The 6,367-nt window shown below is 41.4% G+C and overlaps 1 long non-coding RNA gene across 1 annotated transcript; it reads left to right on the forward strand.

Moving 5' to 3' along the window:
- Positions 1-1,416: 1,416 nt before the first annotated feature.
- Positions 1,417-6,367, forward strand: LOC122457196. The gene is made up of 2 exons (XR_006276605.1): positions 1,417-1,570; positions 5,721-6,367. It is a non-coding gene; the product is annotated as an uncharacterized LOC122457196 (long non-coding RNA).

A 6,367-nucleotide genomic window follows, 5' to 3' on the forward strand; every position in this document is an offset into this window, starting at 1 on the left:
TCACAGCAATCTCCTTCCTTCGGCAAACTGGGAATGGATGATATTTTAATCAGCTTTGAAGTCAAGCTACATTTCATGTGAGCTGCATGATCTAACTACTCTGTTGTCCAAAGTGCACCTTCCTGTGCTGTAATCCTGTCAAATCTCACAAACTAAGCAGGGGCCAGGTGAAGCCAGTATTTGAATGGGAGAGCTCCAAGGCAGACTTGAGGCAAGGCAGGGTATTAGCAATGTAGGAAATGACACATTTGGCCTTGGAGTGTGTACTGAATCAGTGCCCCAGTGGTGCTAGGAGGTGCTGTCTTTGGGATGAGATACAAAACGTGGGTGCTGACTTTAATGAACAGGTGATGATTAAAGATCCTATAATATTTATGACAAGAGATAGGGTATTCATTCAGTATCCTGGCCAGATTCCAAGCCAGGTAATTACATTCTACCTCCCTAACTTCCCTCTGCAGAAACTGTCACCTGGATGCAGTACTCTCCACTTCCTGTCTTAAACTGCAGCATAGCATTGCTATGAGCTGTCACCCAGGTGCTGCATTGCATTCTGCCCCAGAGAGGAACAGTGGGATCCCATATATTTTTACTATTTCTTCTCTTTCTTTGTTTATGAAAAGATATTTGTTTTCCAATTATATCTTTCTCTGACAATTAGCATTTAATATATTTATGGACTCTTCGTTCCACCTCTTTCTGGAATTAAAAATAATAGGAATAAAGTTGCATTTTCACAAGGGGTGGGTCAAACCCTAGGGGTTAAATCTGAAGGTGTTCAAATTCAAATCCCCAGAGCCAGATTTACCCTCATAGTTTTGTTTCCAAGTCAAACCCAAAAGTGGAAGGGACATATTTTCCAGTTCTTATTTGGATGCTGATCTTTTACCATTCCAGATTATGGAAACCACATGAGAACAATTTATGAGATTTCAGCCTCTTTGAATCCAAACCTGAACTCCAAACTCCAGCCTTTAACTACTCCTCATCTAGATCTCAGAGTAGCAGCCGAGTTAGTCTATATTCGCAAAAAGAAAAGGAGTACTTGTGGCACCTTAGAGACTAACAAATTTATTAGAGCATAAGCTTTCGTGAGCTACAGCTCATTTCATCGGATGCATTTGATGGAAAAACAAATTTGAAGTGAGCTGTAGCTCACGAAAGCTTATGCTCTAATAAATTTGTTAGTCTCTAAGGTGCTACAAGTACTCCTTTTCTTTTTTCATCTAGATCTGAATGCTGTGGGCCAGATTTTCTGTTCCCCTGCACCTTGTGCTGTTATTTACACCATAGGGTAGCTGCTCCCTGGGAGTAGACCAGGCCTCTCACCCTTGTGTTAGAGCAGTTGAACCATTAAGGGGGGGGGGGCAGGGCTACACCAGAGGTTATAAAGACCTCTCACTGGGCAGAAAAGGGAAGAGTGATTGGGATAAGCTATGTCTGTGCAGAGCAGAGGTAACTTCTGTGGTGGGGCTAAGTGCCTAGGAAAGTCATCCTGGACTTGCTATTCCTGAAAACTAAATGAGGTAACAGTGAACAGAACTGGTTAAATGAGGACTGGCTGAGAAGGGTGAGCTGAGGAACTGCTTGTGTTTGCTTTGCTTATGTTTGGTCAATAAACCTATTTAAAGGTGGGTAGTGTGTGTGGGTAAGCTGGGGAGAAGCCCTGTCCTGGGGACAGGGTGTTAAATGCTTCCTGAGCCAGAATGAGGACTTTTTACAGGCACTTTGTAGTGGAATAAATGTCTTCATAAAGGATAGGGCAATAGTGGCTCAGGCTGTGACTCTTTAGCCTGTCTCTATCTCTTGTTGCTTATGTAGTCTGGTATTATTGGGGGAAATTTTGGGAAGAAATGGCCTATGATTTTGATCAATACCTGGTATCACAACAGCTGAAGAGTTCCCTTTGTAACTTTATAAATAGATGAGGCGGCAAAGAGGGGTCTGCATTTACATATAATAACCAGTTTGGGGGGATTATTGCTCAAATATCACCTTTCATGAGTGTGAAAATCTCAGCCAGTCCTGAATCTTCTTATAAACTTGAGCCTCAGTCCAGTTTCACTAAAGTCTGCAAACCATTTAAATAGACCTGGGGCTGAGGCTTATGGTGGTGTCTCAGAAAACCTATGAAATTAAAGATCTAGCCTAGTTTTCATGTGAAACTCATTCCAAGTCAAAAACTCCAGGGGCAAACCCCACATGAATTGTCAAATGAAGAAAACTTTCCTGTGAAGCCCTGAAAAAGGAAATGGCTGAGTTCCTCACAGCCTGATTTATTAAACACCTGTAAAAACATGACCAGGGTTGGTGATTGTCATACAAACCCTAGCTCACAAGGAAGATGGCAGGTTTCAGAGTAGCAGCTGTGTTGGTCTGTATTCGCAAAAAGAAAAGGAGTACTTGTGGCACCTTAGAGACTAACAAATTTATTAGAGCATAAGCTTTCGTGAGCTACAGCTCATCCGATGAAGTGAGCTGTAGCTCACGAAAGCTTATGCTCTAATAAATTTGTTAGTCTCTAAGGTGCCACAAGTATCCTTTTCTTTTTAAGGAAGATGGCATTTCTTATTTTGGAGTATTTAAATCCCAATTTGTATTAAACCCCTTCACTCCCCCCCAAAAAATGTATTTGGAAGATGGAAAAAATCTCCTGTTCAAGTGATCTAACTACCAACTCTGTCACTTGGCTAATTGTAAATTTGGTGACTCTCCATATCTTTAAAGAGCATTCAAATGTTAAGTTATGTTCAGTTCACCAAATTTAAATATTTGGGTTCACATCAAGACTTCTTAATGCTAAATTAGTCTTAAATATTATTATTGCAGTGAGGTGGTATCTAGAAGTTCTAATCAGGGCTTGATTGTGCTAGACACTGTACAAACATAACAACTAACAGCTGGTCCCAACCCCAAAGAGTTTATAGTCTAAGTATATGACAAGAACAGGTGAATCCAACAAAGGAAGCACAATGTAACAATGACATGATTGAGTAGCATAATTGTGGTCACAGCACACCAGCTACCTAACTATTAACTCTTGATTGCCTAGTAAACATTGCTTTATATCATCCCCTTAATATCGCTTAACAGAGTTTACTGTAGCTTAATACGTTCAGGGAAGACATGGGGAGTGGAGAAGCAGAACATAAGCTGAAGACTTAGATACTCTATCAATCTTTTAGTAACATCTTTTCAAAAATAATGTTTAGAGGACATGTTAACTTTGAGGTGGAAATTTTTATCTTCTATGAATTACTATTTACTGAGGTTTTAATAAATGTTCATCTCACAGGCTAGATGAGCCCTTGCACAGACAGAAAGTAAAGCTTATCTTGAAGCAAAAGTCTGTTTATCTCGGGCTGTTCATCCTCAATAGATTTGTTGAAAATACTGAGTAAGAATTTCTGCATGATCAACTTTAATTTCCTCATAGGAGTTAAGTTGGAAAGCTAATGTCACTTGTGATGAGGATTGTAGCACAAAGGTCACCTATAAATAGAGTCCAAGGAGTTTTTGGTGTGAAATACACAAATAGCAAGAGCTGGGCTACTTGCAAAGGATTCATTTGCTAGGCTAGCAGTGCGGCCTTAGTCTTGTTTGTGGGTTGAAGAGCTGTGAGCTGGAAACAGACCACTGGGATGCAGAAATGAGTGAAGCTCTTCTGATTGCGTTTCTTTTATTTGCTCAGTTTGTCTTGTGGTTCATGTGGGAAGTGTAACTAGGGAGACTTTGTTCCAGTCATAAGACCGTTCTTTGTCTCTTTTGCATTGCAATGCATTATATTGTATCTTTTTCATGTTATTTGATTGTCAATTCTTTGGGACAGGGAGCCCATTATTTGATGCAATTTACTTATGGTATTTATTAATAATGTTTGAATTTACATAGCACTTGGCTTTCAAGAATCTTAAGGCTTTATATAAAAATTAGGTGTCAGGACAGGTTACATGTTACAGGTGTAGAATGACTATGCTAACCCCTAGTTTAGTGGTAAGCCTCTGTGCATGCCCAGTGTGAACTATGGGTATGATTCCCCTAGCTGATAGTGTAGGCAGCCATCGATAACCAATGTAGCTGGAAAGAGGGTGTGATTACTTGGACACTTTTCTCTAATATCAGGCCACTTACAGCTCCTTTACTACAATATAGCTAAGCCCAAGCAAGAAAACAAGCCCCAACCCTCTGCATGCATCCTCAGGAGCCATGATAGGAAATACAAAGTCAGAACTCTCATAGCAGGAGGAGGTTAGTTAACAAAATCTGAAAAATAGAATATCTGTGCTCTCTTCACTCTAAAAACCTGCTTGTTTATTTGAAAGGTGAAGTTGATAAGACTCTGCAGATTAAAATGCAACAAAACCTTTGTGCATATATTGTTAAAAACCTAATGTACATGTTGCCAGAGGAAGCAGCATTTGGTGCTTGTAGTTCGAGCACACCAATGGGATTCAGGAGACCTGGGTTCTGTTTCTGCTATTGATTCACTGTGATTTGGCAAAGGTCATGTCACCTTTTTCTTTCTCAGTATTTCCATCTGTAAATCAGTAAGGGCTGATTCTGCCCCCTTTTAGTCAATGGAAAGGCCCCCATTGACTTGTGGGGATTGGATCAGAGTCATAATAGTGTTCTGGCTGGAGCTACCAGATGGTGCTGTTGCACATAGTCTTAAGAATTTTTCCTAGGGTTTGAGTCTTTGAAGAAATGCTCTATTGTTTGATAATTTTGATGTAATTACATTAGGGGAAGCTGTTGCAAGCAGCAAGAGAGGTTACTCTCTGCCTTCATCAATCTAGCTAGAGAGAATTCTTGAGGCAGAATTAATTCCAGGAACTAGAGCAGACTTGGACTGAGTTGGATGACAGTGAAGTTAATAAAATTGCTATGCTTTTTCTCCTAATAAACCTGCCTCTGAAGTGCTTGACCAACTCCTACAGCAAGTAGGCATTCTCTCCTTTCTGTTGAGTGGTAGCAGAATTTTGGAGCCTTACAGGTTGACTTTCCATTGGAGGAGAAATCAGTGATATGGAGTCGGAGTCTGGGTATCCTCTTAATGACAATTGTTTTTCTTTACACTCTACACACCAGACCTTGAACAGAGGTGGTCACAAACAGTACATAGCTAACTTCAGACATTTTAGCCTATATTCCAGTAGCACACGCAGGCGTTTATGGCAATATTCCCCATTGTGCTAGGTGCTGCATGAATGCACAGTGAGACAGTACCTGTCCCAGTGAGCATACAGTGTAAATCAACTAGTCAGGAAGGAAGTACTGTTGTGATCTCCATCTGTAAAATGGGGAAACTGAGGCACAGATATGCCATTACTTGCCTAACGTCACACAGAGAGTTTGGCAAAGCCAGGATCTAAAGCTGGCTCTTCTGAATCCTAATCTAGAACATTAACCAGAATCTAGCTACTGAGAAAGCATCCAGTTTCGCTAAATGCCTCTTCCTTTGATTGGGGGTGGAGGAGCATCAAATGAGAAGGCTGCTTGGGAAAAAAAATTCAGGGAATGGTGAGTCTCTGGGTAACAAATCAAAATTAATTCAGGGACTTTCTTTGGGGGGGGGGGAATCCCACCCTATGCCTTTTAACTACAACATCAGCTTGACAAAAGCAAAGTCATACTTTGCACCTTGGTATGTTAGGTGACATTTTTAATGGGCGGGGAAACATCTGTTTGTTTGTCTCTAAAGTTTCCTTTTCTCCCCTCAGGTTAGTAGTGGCTGCTAATGAGAAGCCTTTGAGAAGCCGTCTGATTGCCTCAGTCCAGTCCCACCATCTTGACATCTGGGCTGTCGTTGCTGATCTCCTCCGTAGGACCACCGATGGAATGGGTCATTGACAGGAAACAAAATGTCTAAAGATGGCGCCCACCCAGACAAAAGTGGGGCACGTCTGTGAGACATGATTCCAAAGGTGAGCTGCAGCCCACGCTGTACGTTCCTCTGTGGATAATCAGAGGACTTCAGTCTCTTGGGCTTTCACTCCAGACCCTTGCGGGGCTCAGGGAACACAGACTTTCCTTCTGCCTCAGAATATGAGCAATGTAAAAATGTCAGTGAAAAAGTAATACAGCCCAGGCAGTAACATTGTCCCAATGCAACTACACTGGTTCTCTGAGCCATAGACTGATGATGTATTTTCCTGCAGCCCCAAAAGAAGGAACCACCTGTAGGTCCAGTGATATAGTGGTCTGTTACTCCTTCCCTTCTCAGCAACAGCTTGTGGACTAGCAGTAAGTGCTTCTAGGTAAGCCATGCAGGATTTTAAATCTATTTTGTATCTGAATCTTCCAGGATCGTTGGCTACAGCTAAGGCCAAAAGATGTTACACTCCTGGGCTTCGGCTGTTAAACTGAT

This window comes from Dermochelys coriacea, chromosome 22 (assembly GCF_009764565.3).
Source record: "Dermochelys coriacea isolate rDerCor1 chromosome 22, rDerCor1.pri.v4, whole genome shotgun sequence".
Lineage (NCBI taxonomy): Eukaryota > Metazoa > Chordata > Testudines > Dermochelyidae > Dermochelys > Dermochelys coriacea.